The sequence below is a fragment of the Perna viridis genome, chromosome 13 (assembly GCF_037379345.1).
Source record: "Perna viridis isolate PV_CMFRI_1.1 ecotype Kerala chromosome 13, ASM3737934v1, whole genome shotgun sequence".
In the NCBI taxonomy this organism is placed as follows: Eukaryota; Metazoa; Mollusca; class Bivalvia; order Mytilida; family Mytilidae; genus Perna; species Perna viridis.
In genome coordinates, this window is record NC_142457.1 from 22,582,762 (window position 1) to 22,598,746 (window position 15,985).

General features: G+C 31.2%; 1 protein-coding gene across 5 annotated transcripts in view; it reads right to left on the minus strand.

The window, feature by feature from the left end:
- The window catches only part of LOC148600013 (cardioacceleratory peptide receptor-like), a 74,516-nt gene that overhangs the window by 45,530 nt on the left and 13,001 nt on the right, over positions 1–15,985 (minus strand). The window contains exon 1 of one of the 5 annotated variants that reach the window (XM_088557149.1): positions 1,514–1,739. The exons of the other annotated variants lie outside the window; for them this stretch is intronic. The gene's annotated coding sequence lies outside the window, so the exon portion shown is untranslated. Of the gene's footprint in view, positions 1–1,513; positions 1,740–15,985 lie in introns of those variants that run through there. 5 annotated transcript variants of the gene reach the window in all.

A 15,985-nucleotide genomic window follows, 5' to 3' on the forward strand; every position in this document is an offset into this window, starting at 1 on the left:
TGACGTATTTTAAAAATGACTTATGCAGTTAAGATATGATGTTATGAACTTTCTAAGTCATTGGTAAGGACATTAGCAATATAACATCAGAAAAGTATGAATTAGTAAAAAGATAAAATCCACGTGAAATAAGTTACCGTAGTACACTTTGTAGTTTTAAAAGTTTATCTCGCGTAAATTCTGCCATTTTCAGATTAATTGAAAAATCCATCGAGTTCTATCATAATATTATATGTTTTCGACTTTGTACATGTTTGAGTTTTGAGCAGACAAAACTGATGAAACCTATTGTCTTTCAATCAAGATTATTCCTGTTTCCCATTTTCAACACTCAAATTTCATTCGAATTATTTTAGAACTTATCAAAATATTTTTTCAAAGCTTAGTAATTTTAAAATCTTCACATATCATTATTGAATGTTGTAAAGAAGCAATTTAAGAATAAGTGATAACGGCCCTGAAACCAGATTTCGTCAGGCCTGTTAAAAAAAAATAACAAAACATCAGTATATTTTATGACATCTAATGCAGGCCGTAAAATAGTTCCTTTGGCACCGTCCATTTTAAAAGCCAGCAGTGGTGGTACTTTGATCTTCTAAAAAATGATTTTTTTTTAAATTCTTGGGACACAAATTACTCAAAGATTGAAAGGATAAGTAATGATTATATATTTTCCTCATTTCTTCGAATTAAAATGGCAGATTTTTGCAATAAAAAATTGATTTCGGGTATTGATGAAATATAATTAAAATGTTGCGCTCTCAGGATAAAAATGGTTCATATTTTATCAGAACGCTTTTTTATTAAAATTTGTTTAATCACGAGCTGTGGACTATTATAAGTTGTTCAAGTCAAATTACGAAACCAAATTGTACACACTAACCTTTAGGCTTGTTACATATCAAGTCAAATTATATTTCAGTGGAATTATTAAGGCAATTTAATCAGCAAAAATAAACAAAATAAACAAATATAATGTCAGTCATGTAAATGTCGGTAAAAAATAATCAAAGTGTCAAAGTTGATGAAAAAAATTAGAGGTATCATTATTCATGTGGAAAGCCAAAACGAAAAAATAACGAAAATGTACAATGTAGCTAAAAGAATGAAAAATAATTACATATACCTTAAAACGTACTGTACAATTCTTTTTCGCCAAATATGGTTCGATCCTTTTTTTAAAGTTACACATTCTATATCTTATATGTAATAAATTTAGAGTAAATCAGTAAACAGTTTCTATTGTATTCTAGTGTCATTTTCAGAGTTACATTTCTTAATTTTGATTTTTACAGTACATTCTTTATGATTTTTATCTCCCATGAACAAAGGTTATATGAAAAGCCACATTTCTGTTTACTATACAATTTTAAACAACATATCAAAAATAAAAATATGTAGGATTTCCAACCATTAATCACATTTTGCCAGATTCTTATATGGAGTGCTACTTAAGTATATGGATGATTATATAATCTCAAGGCTTTCTATAGTATTTAAGATAAAGACTTACCACATGTCTAGTTCAAAGTAAACATAATTCGCCAGAGGAAAAAAATATCCTGTATTATTTTGATTTAGTCCCTGAATAAATGTAAAATTAAATACTCCCTACGCCAAATATATCACTGCAGTCTCCTTCAAAAATAATGGGAAACAATTTTCATCCGATATACTATTTTGAACATTGTCTGCATAACAAAGCAACCTTCAAACATTAATATTTCAGTATGTTTGACATGAATGGCGATGACCCTTGGCTCTGTTGATAAAAACACTGAAATGCAGAAAATTATAAATATCTGTCTTTATTCAAATGTCAGATTAATTTAGTTATTACGTTTGTTAACCATACAATATCTTTGTTATGTATTGAAAGTTTGTTTAAAACTTCTTTTATCAAAATCTCAAAATGAAAGGAATGCTTAAAAAAATATAACCTGTCAGGGCGTCTTAATATAACATTTGACATATGGAAATATGATATAAACTTTCAATACAGTTTAAAAGAATGTATTAGCACGCATAGTGTGTTGTTATCTTGTTACGTTGTATATAAAGTATATCATATTATCCATCTTTGCTTATTTTCCTATTCAGCTCGGCCTAATCGTTAGTTTAATTTAGAAACCATTTGCACCCTCTCTCACCTAGTCATACCTTTAAAAAGTCCTATCCTAAACTTTTGATTTGAATGGCTTGCAGTATTAGATCATTTAAGTGTAAATTCCTATATGAATCAAGCAGTAGGTAAAACAAAATAGGAAAAAAACAATTATTTTGATAGTGTAATTTGAATATGCACCATCGGAATCAAGGAAAACAGACAAGATTTTCCTTATCATGCTGGACCATTGCTTACAATTTTATTAAATGCTCTAAAAATGAACATTTCAAGGACAGAAAAACCTCATTTTCTCTAAAATATCTGAGCAAATCCAATGAAGCAGATATCAAATAATGGTCTTTTCAAAAAGAGATATTTTATTGTCGGATCGGTAGGGTTTTAACATGTGTCCGATTTTTCCAATTTTGCTTGATTCTTACAAAAATACACGTAACTCTCAGTCTCTGTAATAGTGCAGTGGGTAAAGTATAGTATGAAAAAGCATCACTTTTTCAGTGATTACTAATCAAGGAATTAATACAAGAATATTTATTCCAGTAAATGAAGCTGGATTGCAAGTGATCGTTCAAGTGGCAAATAATTCACCCAAAAATATCATTTATTACATTGCATTGGACATTTTCGCATCATATCCACTTATGCCAAAATCATATATTGGCCACGGAGCACGAAGAAATTAAAAGCTCTAAATCATGAGCGATATAACAACAAAGCAGTGCATTATCAATTAAGTCCAATTTATTGGAGTAAAAATGACACTTTGTCCGTCAGAGGCAAACCTCAAAATCCTGTTAAAAAACTTCCTTGATGTTCTTTGTTATGTATGTCTGTTTTTCGTGTCTGGTCTTTGTCCCTGGATTACATTCTTTTGATTACCGCTATAACCTTGGTTCCTTGATTACTCTTATATAATTATCAAATTTGTGGGATTTTTTTACATACATGATTCCAATTATACATATATTACCTGATTCTTACAAAGACATGTACTTTTTATCGAGTATCAATGAAACTCATGTCTACTATGATATGTTTTCTGTACACTGACGACAGGCTGTAAAATAATTTAATCAAAACACATCAAATTAAGAACGATAACTTTTGCAAATGGCCAAATCCACACACAATTTATATAAATTTTGTATCACAAGTTCAGCAACAATATAACGAACTAAAATTGAACTGTTTCTGATTGAGAAATGAAAGAGAATTTGGTATGTTTTTGATATACTTGAATTATCCCCGTCGTAAAATCTGCTGCAACGCTAACCCTACTACAATTCAATATTAAAACTAATAATACATTTGTATTATAGTCATATAGATAGTTATACTGATACCATTGTCATGTAAAATCAAGCAATAATGTCTGAATTTACAGTCGTTATGCTACAACCTTATCATTTTAATTTATCTATATAAATCATGCAGCCGTTTAAGTATCCAGCTCTTATTAATATTAAGTGTTTAGTTAACAAAATATCAATTTTTGATCAATTGACGTTGGTCAGGTACGAATACATGTAACAACTGTCCTACAATCCCTTTATATTTTGTAAAACTAATCAATTCCTCAATATCAACATTCTTAACGGAATAACCTTTTTAACATCCTCGACATTTTTAACATAAACAAAGGGAAGAACAGCGGTTATTTGATTTATTAAAACACAAGATCGTGATAAATCCATGGAAATGTATAGTGTTATTACAGCACCAGTACGGGATAAGTGTCCCATTTAATATATTATTGACATAATAGGAATGGCTTTTTAACACTGTGAAATGGGGTATTAGGAAAGTCAGATAAATATTCGGAAGTTTGTTATACAATAATTTGACGGTATGTTGTTTCAGAAATTGCACCAAAATTATGAAGAAAGCAATATGTTTGAAATTGTTTTTACCCATAAGTCTTCAATCTTCTCGTTTTTAATGCTCTTTAATTTAAGAAATGTTTCATGTGTTCATGTGTGTTTGCGTTAGCATTTACATTTTCACTCGATTAAGGAGGAAGACCTAGGGTAGGAGATATACCACTTGAAATCAGTGATATGTCTATTTCATGTTCATTTTCACCAAAGCTTTTCAAGCTTTTATTTCAAACTGAACGAAATCAATCAAAGTTTCTTTGATGCTTACATGAGATTGCTATAAAGAACCTATATTACAAAAGTTCTAATGATTTATAACAGTTGTGTCCCTTACCTTAGGTTAACCTCCTTAAATACCTCTGATTTATCCAAAATATAGCCATGACTCAAGCCGATTTTATTAACATATAAAACAATCAACTTTTCACAATTTCATAAATTATTAAAAAAAGGACCATTTTAAGCAAGCTACCACATGTATTTTATTTTTTTTTCACATTTGTTCAATATTGGGTTTGGCAAAATGAATAACCAACTGATGATATTGATATAAAACAAAAAAAAACATATGATAAAGCTGTCCAGCGAGTCAACACCAATCCATATGAATTTCAGGCTAAGCATTTGATAATGGGGATTCATGGATCAGGAAATAAATACAGACAAAAAAAAGCAAAATACTACTTTCAAGCTACTAACTACATATTTTCACGTAATTCTGGTCTTCTTGAACTCACAGATCTGTGTTTTGGGGAAAATGGTACATTTTAAATCAACCCAATGGTCTTCCCTACACAATCTATATAATTGTAATCTCAAGTAAATGACAGACTAAAACTGGTTTTCTGTGTAGCCGTTACTAGATCCAGAATACATGCTAAATAGTTTGGTTTTCAATATAAATGAATCACATCCAGTTGGTTTTCATACACAAAAATTTAGTGAAAATTCAGGTTTGTATCTCTGATTTTATGAGGAGATAATCTTGCTATAGTTAAAAAAATGTTAATTCTATGATTTTTTGTCGATATTTATATTACTGGGTAAGGAAAATCATTTTTTGTCACGAAATCTTTTTTTATAAAATGTTTTTTATTATGGTATAAAATAAAAATTTTGAATGAAGGATTCCCCTTGATTAATTTGAACTAAATGATCAATGATTCTGTGAAAGCGAAGTTGTTTCAGAAAATAGTAAAAGTAAACCGTACATTTTGTAGAAACGTGTGTTATGTGTTAATACACTTGTATGTATTCTTACCTTTGGTCAAAAATTGCACGTTGTAGTACATTGTGTATGTTGTGTTGCAACTATATGTAGTCCAAAACTTGATCTAAACCTATTGCAAAATTGTTTAGTTCTAGCGCGATACAAAAAGTATGCGTAGTTTCGGCAAGCCCTGACATAACGTTGCTCATAAAAAGTCAAATCCGGGGTAGACAAACGAGGAAAGGCAAACTATGAATCGTTGAATATTTCAGTTTTCATGGTAATGATGGATACACCATAACGATCCACGACTTCATGATGACTACCATAAAACTTCTGTAGTGATGACTTCAATCTTGTAGCAACATAACCCTGTTCCAGAAGCCTATTTGTTAAAGTTCTAGCGTGATACAAAAAGTCTGCGTAGTTTCGGCAAGCTCTGGCATAACGTATGAGTTGTGATATGAACACTCCATGGCAGGAGCCGAAGGGATGTTGCCACAGATGAAAGGAAAGTTGACAATTCTGAATAAAAAGTCATCACGTTTGTCGTAAAGTTTGGTCAAAAGTTTTCCTTTACCATCGATTTCTAAGTGTAGGTGAAGATATGAGGCTGACTTCACAGTGTATGTAGTATCCTTTATCTCAAGTTCTTTTGGGTAGATGCGATGTATCAAATCCCCGAAATTAGGATTGTTTAAAGATAATACGTCATCTATATAGCGCGATACAAAAAGTCTGTGTATGTTCGGCAAGCTCTGGCATAACGTATGAGTTAAATGAATGATATTGCCACAGATGAAAGGAAAGTTGACAATTCTGAATGAAAAGTCATCACGTTTGTCGTAAAGTTTGGTCAATAGTTATAGTTATATAGTTGATCAAGAATTTGAATTGATTGTATACAGTTATGTTCTAATTTCTATCATATCTACGGTATTATTATGCCTGTTCTACTCTATACATACTCTAACATCGTTTCAAGGTTACATTCTTGCGTCGTTCATTGGAGGCACATGGTGGAGATGTTGTCTCTTTGACATATTCGTCATATCCATTTTCGTTACATTGCATTACATTTTGAAAACATTTATATTCTGTTTTGCTGTATTTGTTAGTATTCTTACACCTGATATAAAGAGACCTATTTCAGTGTGTTTGTTTTTATTTTTTTTTCCTTTTTACATATGCACGTATTCGAAATCCTGGTCCGATGTACATTTTTGCGCGACATTCGTAGAATGTTATGTAATGGTTGAATGAAAATGAATAAACTTTGGCATGCCTCTCAAAAAATTTAGTTCATTTTTTTGTATATATACGTATTTCAACACTATCAAAAGTTGCACTTTTGCAATGCATTACGTAGACACATGTGCTATGTTGTGTTGAATACTTACGTATTTTTACACGTGGTACAAAGTTTCACTTTTGCAATAAGTAAAGTGGAACAAAGTTTTACTTTTAATGTCATTTTTGTTGACATTTGTGTTTTGATATTTTGTAAATATACAATATTCTAACCTGTGTTCCAGGTTACCCTACCGGTGCAGGACGCTTACCCTACCGGTGCACCTGGTCCATGCTCCCAGTTTTTAGTGGAGTCCGACTTGCTCATTTACTTTTGTTACTTTGTATGTATGATTTTAGTTACTTTATGTTCTTTGTTGTGTATGTTTGTTTTCCATGACTGGTCTTTGTCCCTGGATTGCATTCTGTTGATTACCGCTATAACCTTGGTTCCCTTGATTACTTTTCCAAACTTGCACCCACAGTACATTTCGTAGAGCAATTCTATTCATGAAAATAATGTAAGTGTTACTGAGTGTAACACAGTTTAAAGTTACAAGTGAGAAGATTAATATAATTCGAAAAAGAATTTGATACCCAAATCATGCATAATTATTTACGCTATTGTGAAAAGAAATTTAAGAAGACATTCTTATTTAAATAGAAAACAAAGACATTTTACGATATTTTGAAACAAGACCCCTTTATTAAATTTTTGATATTTTACTCACACCAGAATATGTTTGTTCAAAGATAAGATAAGAAAGTTTTTGACTTAGCATAAGGTTTGAATAATCTTGAATGCACATCATGTATTCAAAATTGTGTTTTTCATCTATGAACAAAAATCTTAACGGCATTATCCGTTAAACGACATTTATCCAGTGATTGATATGTATATCTCAACATGAAAATGATCGGCAGAAGCTATTACAAGTCTGATGTAGAGAAGTTTAGTCGGTGAAACTTATCAGATTGGCATGGCCTCACAACTCTACCAGCGTAATTTCTGTATAAATAGTGACGATAAACATCAAAATTGGATTATAGTAAAATTATTGTCTGTGAAAGTTATCAAATCAACATTAAGTGGAAAGGAAAGTTTATCAGACCGAATACCCTTTCATGCAGAACTTCTATGAGAGGTATAGCATACAAATATATGTTAGTTTTGGCTCGTTATTAGTTGAACTCTTAGCTTGATGATGTAAATTCTCTAACCATGATTGATTCTATAGACAAGATAAGAGTCTATAAATGCACGTCATAACAGAAACTTTGAATCAAGAAAATAACGTATATATCCAACTACAAAGTAACACGTCCACGAAATACACAGCAAGTGTGCAAATTTGGACTGGATATCAACAGTGAAGCTTCAGAAAATATACATGTACTACAAAATGACCCACAATTGTCTGAACATTCTATTCAACAGTGAAGCTCTAAATATAAAAATAAATATAAAAAAATATAAAAGTATAAAATAAACGACAAGTGTCTACAAGTGTACTTCAGCAGTGAAGATTAAGAATACGTACATGTACTACAAAATAAACCCATGTGCCTACAAATGTATTTTAACAGTGAAGCTTTATAAAACTTACATGTACTACAAAATAAACCCACAAGTGTCTACAACTGTACTTCAACAGTGATGATTAAGAGCACGTACATGTATTACAAAATAAACCACATGTATTTTCGAATGTATTCCAACAATGAGGATTAAGAATACATAAATGTACTACAAAATAAACCCATGTGTCTACAAATGTATTTCAATAGTGAAGATTAAGAATACGTACATGTACTACAAAATAAACCACATGAGTCTACCAATGTATTTCAGTAGTTAAGATTTAGAACTTTAAGATTTTTGTAAATGTACAAAAAAAAACGCATGAGTTTACAAATGAACTTCAACAGTGTAGCTTTAGAAAACGTACATGTAAATCAATACAGAACGCCAATGATACTCTCGAATAAATATGTTCACTTGATAAAATTTGCAAAAATTAGCAAGCCCAAAATTTATTACGTCCTCATCAGCAGTCCTTTTCACAAAAAATCCTAAGTGTAAAATTAGTTGTAGCCTTGTATGCTTTTTACAGAAGGCACAATTATGAAACCACCTATCTCGCTGGATAATCAGCCTTATATGCATTTGATACATAGCATCTACCCAAAAGAACTTGAGATAAAGGATACTACAGACACTGTGAAGTCAGCCTCATATTTTGACCTACACTTAGAAATCGATGGTAAAGGAAAACTATTGACCAAACTTTACGACAAACGTGATGACTTTTCATTCAGAATTGTTAACTTTCCTTTCATCTGTGGCAACATCCCTTCGGCTCCTGCGCATGGAGTGTTCATATCACAACTCATACGTTATGCCAGAGCTTGCCGAAACTACGCAGACTTTTTGTATCGCGCTAGAACTCTAACAAATAGACTTCTGGAACAGGGTTATGTTGCTACAAGATTGAAGTCATCACCACAGAAGTTTTATGGTCGTCATCATGAACTCGTGGATCGTTATAGTGTATCCATCAGCACCATGAAAACTGATGTATTCAAAGGGTCGTAGGTTTCCTTTCCTCGTTTGTCTACCCCGGATTTGAATTTTTATGAGCAACTCGGGGGGTGTCTCTAGAAAAGCAGAGAACGCTTACCATACCGGTGCACCTGGTCCATGCTCCCAGTTTTTAGTGGAGTCCGAGTTGCGCATTTACTTTTGTTACTCTGTATGTATGATTTCAGTTACTTTATGTACTTTGTTGTGTATGTCTATTTTCCATGTCTGGTCATTGTCCCTGGATTACATTCTTTTGATTACCGCTATAACCTTGGTTCCCTTGGTTACTCTTTCAGAAAGCACAACTTCCTTACAGTCATTTAAAGGTCCTTAAGTTTTAAAAAATTCTATGAATAATTATTGGTAAGTATAACAAAGTAAACTACTTTGTCATTAAAAGAAGGTTATTACTGATATACTGTTTAAGTAGCAGTCTTTGTTAGAATCATGCAAAATCTGAAAAATGTGACACGCCCCCAAAAAGGTACATATTTTTAATTTTGTAACCAAGTTGTTTTATGGGTCTATATCACGAAATGTGTAATTATTCATTCAAATCTACCTGCTCTTAGGAGATAATCAACATTGAAAATCCAATAGCTTCTATTGCATTTGAGTGTCAATTACAGAGTTATCTACAGTGCATTCTATACAATTTTTATCGCCTATGAGCACTGGCTATATGAAAAACTAAATGTTAATTTCTGTTTGCTAAAGTATTTTAAACAAGATATCAAAAATAAAAATATGTATCACATTCTGCATGATTCTTAGCTGGAGTCCTACTTAACATATATTTTTGATTCAATACGTTGGCTTTTGAAACATTGCAGCACACTCTATCTACCATTTACTTGATAAAGTAAATGCCATTAAAACTGATATTAATTTTAAAGGATTATTGAAAGGATTGTACAACGATACCGATAAAGATGTTAACACACTATAATAAAGTATATTATGTGCAAAATTTTCAGTCAACAAATGACTTTCTTCAGTGCCTTAAATAAACTGAGTGTGTATGAAAGTAAATGGTCTGTGAACACAACTCACTACCTAATCAGGTCAATACCTGTGACGTATATATTTTTTACCGACAGTAACAAAGATCTTGAACATTGTGCTATAGACACACGTTGTGTGTTGATCTTGAATACTGAACTATAAAAATAAAAAAAAATTACAAACCATATAGGCATACACACGTTGGGTAAGAATTGCTTTATCATTTTGGAAACAGATTGTAATGCGTGAATTAAAAAATAAATTATGTTCAAGAGTATTGTAACATTACAGTTTTTTCTCCAGTCTTTGTCAGTACGTACGGGATTGCACTTCGAGTATTCACGAAATTCTGATTTATGATTCTGTTGTGATTTGTTTTTACATTCATGTTTCAAATTATGTTAAGATGTTTGCCGGAATCTTACATTGATTTGAATTTAGTAAAGCAACCATTATCATCATGCCTTTATTGGAAGTCTTTGTCACGAACTGAGTGTTGATATAGATATGCACTAAATTATGCGTGTTATTGTATAAAGTAAAACCTAAGTCAGTGTTGAGATTAGTCTATTGTTGGCTACTTATCAATTTTAAGGGAAAACATTTTCTTTTACCGTATAAGTATTAAAAGACACGAAATCAGTACAAGTTTTTTAATCGTTATTATATATAGAAAACATGTATTCGCAGGAATAAAAACAGAATCTGTTAAGATGTAAGTTTACTTGACTGAAGTCGATGTAAATTAGAGAAATATTAATCTGTTAAACTTTATAGCTACGGAAGCTGGGTAATTCTATCAAACGTAAAGATTAAATAAATCGTTGGTCTAAATGCACTAATATTACACTCATAAAACTATTACCAAATCATGTTTTGTTTATTTAATCAGCGATGATACAGCCATATCAATTATCTTGCTGATATTCAGAGTGACATTAAAACGAAAATAGGAAACGATATATTAAGTCTGGAGCATTTCCTAAGCGGTGACAGAAGTAAAGTCAAACAAACAAAATAAAATAATAGATGATACAATTTAGCGCAAACAATGTTATTATTGTTTTTTTCCTAATAATCACATTACCATTCTTTAATAGAGTTACATCTTCACGGTTATTGAAGTCATTGATCTTTTTGACATGAAGACACATCACAGGGAGTTTTGCAAGTTTTATTCATAAAAAGATAACACCAGACAGTTAAGTGTTATATTATTTTGGAAGAAGATGAACTTATTTTGTAAGTCTTTTTTTTTTTTTTTTTTTTTTTGTAAAGTAAACCACTCTGAAAGTATCAGGTTGAATCTATCATACGTATTTAATCAGAGTTACTGTTGTTTTTATTTCATGTTATTGAATTATCATTTATATAGTTATTGATGTAACAGGTGCACGAAATTATAAAAAAAAACATCACAAAACCGTTTCTGCGATATCCGATGTCGAATAACCGATGTATCGAAATCTATGATAATCAGTCTTCACTATAAATCTTCGAGATTAATTTATTTTGACGTTTGAAAAGCAACTAAATAGGGGGGCAGTTAATTAATTTCTAACAAAACATCGGCGGGTGTTTCTAGAAAAACATAGGACGCTTACCATACCGGTGCATCTGGTCCATGCTCCCAGCTTTTAGTGGAGTCCGAGTTGCGCATTTACTTTTGTTACTTTGTATGTATGATTTTAGTTACTTTATGTTCTTTGTTGTGAATGTCTGTTTTCCATGTCTGGTCTTTGTCCCTGGATTACATTCTTTTGAGTACGCTATAACCTTGGTTCCCTTGATTACTCTTTAAATTAAATCATAAACCGAAATAAATTTCAATGCCAGCAGATAATATATAAATTATGATAACATATCACTTTTCATACGTCGTAACTAGCTGTGGTCATAATTTGAACTTGAGCAAAACTCTAGTGCTCATATCTAAAACTGTTCTATAACAACTAAGACGATAACCTATAATAAAACATACACTATCATTGACAAATGCAAGTCTTCTCTTTAAATAATTTGGTTATATTTATATCAGAACTTTATTATTTGCTGTGCCAAAAATGGGTGGCGTGGTTACTTTAATGCATCGCTTGTTGAATAAGATTAGCCATAGTGACATATTTCATCATTTGTTAGATAGGATGACCCACAGTGACTAATATCATTTCATTTTAAAACGAATTTGATGTATTTTTTCATACTCGATGAATTCTTTCAATTTATATGACGTATTATATTTCAATAAAAAAACAAGAGTAAAAGTCTTTAAGTACATTTATATTTTTATCTGATAAATGAATATGTCTCGATTCTAACAAATAGCCAAACCCAACTAGAGGCTTTATTGATAGAAAGAAGTATTTAACAGCTGTGAATTTGGTTTAAATCTTAAAATTACGTACTTTGGACCTGCGTGACCTAGTTGACTAAATATGCATCAAGAAAATACATTGATAGTTCCAACATGCGCCTAGTTAATTCCTTCTGTTAACAGCTAATGAGTTTTTAAATTGAAATCATTAGACAGATTGAAGACTATAGAGAAATTAAGGGTACTTACTCGATTTTTAAACTGTAAAACTCTTTACAATACCCAAATGAAATACGTAAAGTCATCGAACGAGTGGCGATATCAAAGTAAAAAACGGAAAGTTTACAACAACCACCTCCAAACTGCACGCAGCGGCAGACCTTAATTTTCGTTTTTACAAAGAGTGAATTTCGATCGGCAGATCCTGTTCAGAATTTGTATCTAATCGATTTTTAATATAATTGTTTCAACACAAATTATTGGTTTAACAAGAATTTATGGCGCATAACCTCACGCTTCCATTACATTAAATTGCGCCTGGTTTATTGCTCACGTAAACTTAAAAAAATATCGTCGCGAAAAGATGGTAAAATCAGTAGTCAAACCAGTACAGAAAATATACTGATACATGTAACATTGTGGAAATAAATAATATATAACTTTTTTTGAGAAGCAGAATATTTCCCAAGAGAACTTCTTTCAGTCAGCGTTTGAGACACATTTTTATAACCTTTGTCGGAAGACAATGATTGTATATCAAGCAGTCAGAACAGTGGCAATTAGCGTTTACATACCAGTGCATAATGTTATTATTTTTTTGTCAGCTGCATCCTGCCAAGTGTGAGGGTTTCCTCGTTTTTTGAAGACCCATGGGTGGCCTTGAACTAATTTTTGTCATCCCGGTGGGTTGAAATATTCATCATATTCATTCTCCTTATATATAATAAATTAGAAATATGAAGGAATACTGTAAATTAATAAACAATAGGGTATTTAAGTCTCATCATGTGACCCCGTGATTTCACGAGAATGGGTCCTAGTCTACTATTCAAAAGCATGGAGATTTGTCATTTACAGAGCATTGATTTAAGTATTAAGGACAAAACATCTTTTTGTATAAGGAATACCGACAAAATATGACAAATATCTATCTCTACATGATGAAGGTATAAAGATAAAACATAAAATATAAGATTTTGTAATGTTATACAGCGTTTCCAGTACCAGTAAGTGAACAATAAAATGCAGATCGGTCTTCGGTTTTCAATACCTTCTACATCCGAAATTCCGGTAAAGAAAATGAAACTAGAACGCGACTTGCATACCCTATTTATCTTGCTCAACCCTTACCTTGGTAGATATACATCTACACGTGATGCTTACACTTTCTATCGAATTTCATCAAACGCCATTTAATTATTACAAAGAAGTCACCCCCACATAATTTACACAAAGAAACCTTTGTGTAAATTAAATCCACATTATTGTTTTCAATATTAATACTGTTTTTACGATATAGCATCAATAACAAAAAGGTTATTCAGAGGCAAATATCTCAGTAAACAATATATTTAAGTTTCTATTCCTATCACATTTACCGCGAAATGTTATATCTATGACAATCAAAATTAGTCGACCCCATTGTCCTTGTGCCCCATCCCTTTTTCATTTTATCATCATTTCATGTTAATTTTATCATCATTTCATGTTCATTTTATCATCAATTTCATGTTCATTGTCTGAATATAGCTGAAATATTGCTGCTCGGACGTTAAACCCCAACAAACAAACAAACAAGTAATATCTATGATATCTTCGGCAGTCATAATGGTCTTTACCGCTATAACCTTGGTTCTCCTAATTACCCTTTACCTTGATTACCCTTTGCCTTGATTACCCTTTACCTTGAAAATCTATTGCAACATCTTTATTATTTTGATATATTAAAGTATAATTGCAGACAGGTCGATACAAAGTTATTTAATTTATAATTTGCGAAATCGAACAATATGTTGTTAAGTCTATTTTTTTAACAGTAAGATGTATCACTCAAAAATCAGTCCGAGCCAACATTAAACAGTAAATCACAGATCTATACTACTTTATTTAATATAAATTCAAGATATTGCGTGGTAATGGGAAATAAAATTTTGACAACGACTAGTATAGCGAAGTAACAAAACGTACATGATTTAATAAACGTTGATATGGTTTTGTTCAATAATACAACAGTAATATTTACTCACAATATATCGTAAAAATGTACCTATGGTGTCTGAAATTATCATTTATTGCTCTTTTAGTCGTAGTTTTGTATCTGTAATAAATGATTTTTATTGCTTTAATAATCCCAATTATATGCATGTATACTGCAGAGATCAATTGAATCATAAATTGTCTTCCACTTACAGTATATCATGACTTTTTTAAGAGTTGGGCAGATGGAAAAAAATCAGAAACGTGCATGTCAAAAACCGGCCGATCTGACAGGGATGGTTACACTGTTTGAAAATACCATTGTTTGATCTCTGCCTTACTGGATTTCGTCAGAAAAAATTCAATAGAATACTGGCAAAACGAAGCTTTTGACTTAATTACAGTACTTGTATGGGGAAAGTTTTCCATTCTGTGTTAAATGGTGGGAATGGGGAATGGGGATTTGGAATGGGGATGATGTATGAAGATGGGGATTTTTAATGGAGAGGATGGGTAAAATATTTTTTAACAAATATTTCTATTTATATTTTTTAGATTTAGTTAATAATAGAACATTAAATATTTAAGAATTAAAAAATAAAAAAAAAAAACCATTCAACTTGATAATGTAAATATTTTATAAGAAATATGCAATAGGGATTCTATGGGGATGGTATATAGTATATATGGGAAGTAATATGAAAAATCTTTTCTTTTTTCCCCTTAATTCTTAAGGTGCCTATAATGAAAAACTACGCAACTCTATTTTTTTCAAACCATGTTTCACCCACTACCTGTTTCTTACATAGACTAGCATTAATTTAAAACTTTGTTTCACTTCAGACGAAATTAGGTGATAACGTTTATTACCATTTTCTACATCAATTTTAATTTCTTTTGCATATTGTATCTATAATAGATGGATATTACAGTATAGTCATGTGATATAAAATATATGATGGAAAGAACAAAACTTGACAGAATATCTGAATATTTGTAAATTTCAAGCATTTTTTCTGCCCTTTCAATCAAAGAATAATCAGAAGTCTTCGTGTTTCCTCATTTGTGGTGGATTCAAGTTTTCACCAAATTCACAATTAGATTATTCAATACTTTATGATTAATTTTCAGTAGAATTTTAGGCCAAATAAGACCCTTTATTGCTCCTTCTCCTTCTCCTTCATCACGACAAGTCGTATTTATTCAAAGTAAAGGCGAATGCTTGAATATGAGACATGTGTAACTGTAAGAGGAAGAAGTTGAATAAATAGTTATATTTAAAAAAAAAATATGTCGACATTTCCCTTTTTATCGCTCTTCTAAGTATCATAATGGTCCGTGTCACTGATTGATGCTTCTTGACGATTCTTGTTGCTAATTCATG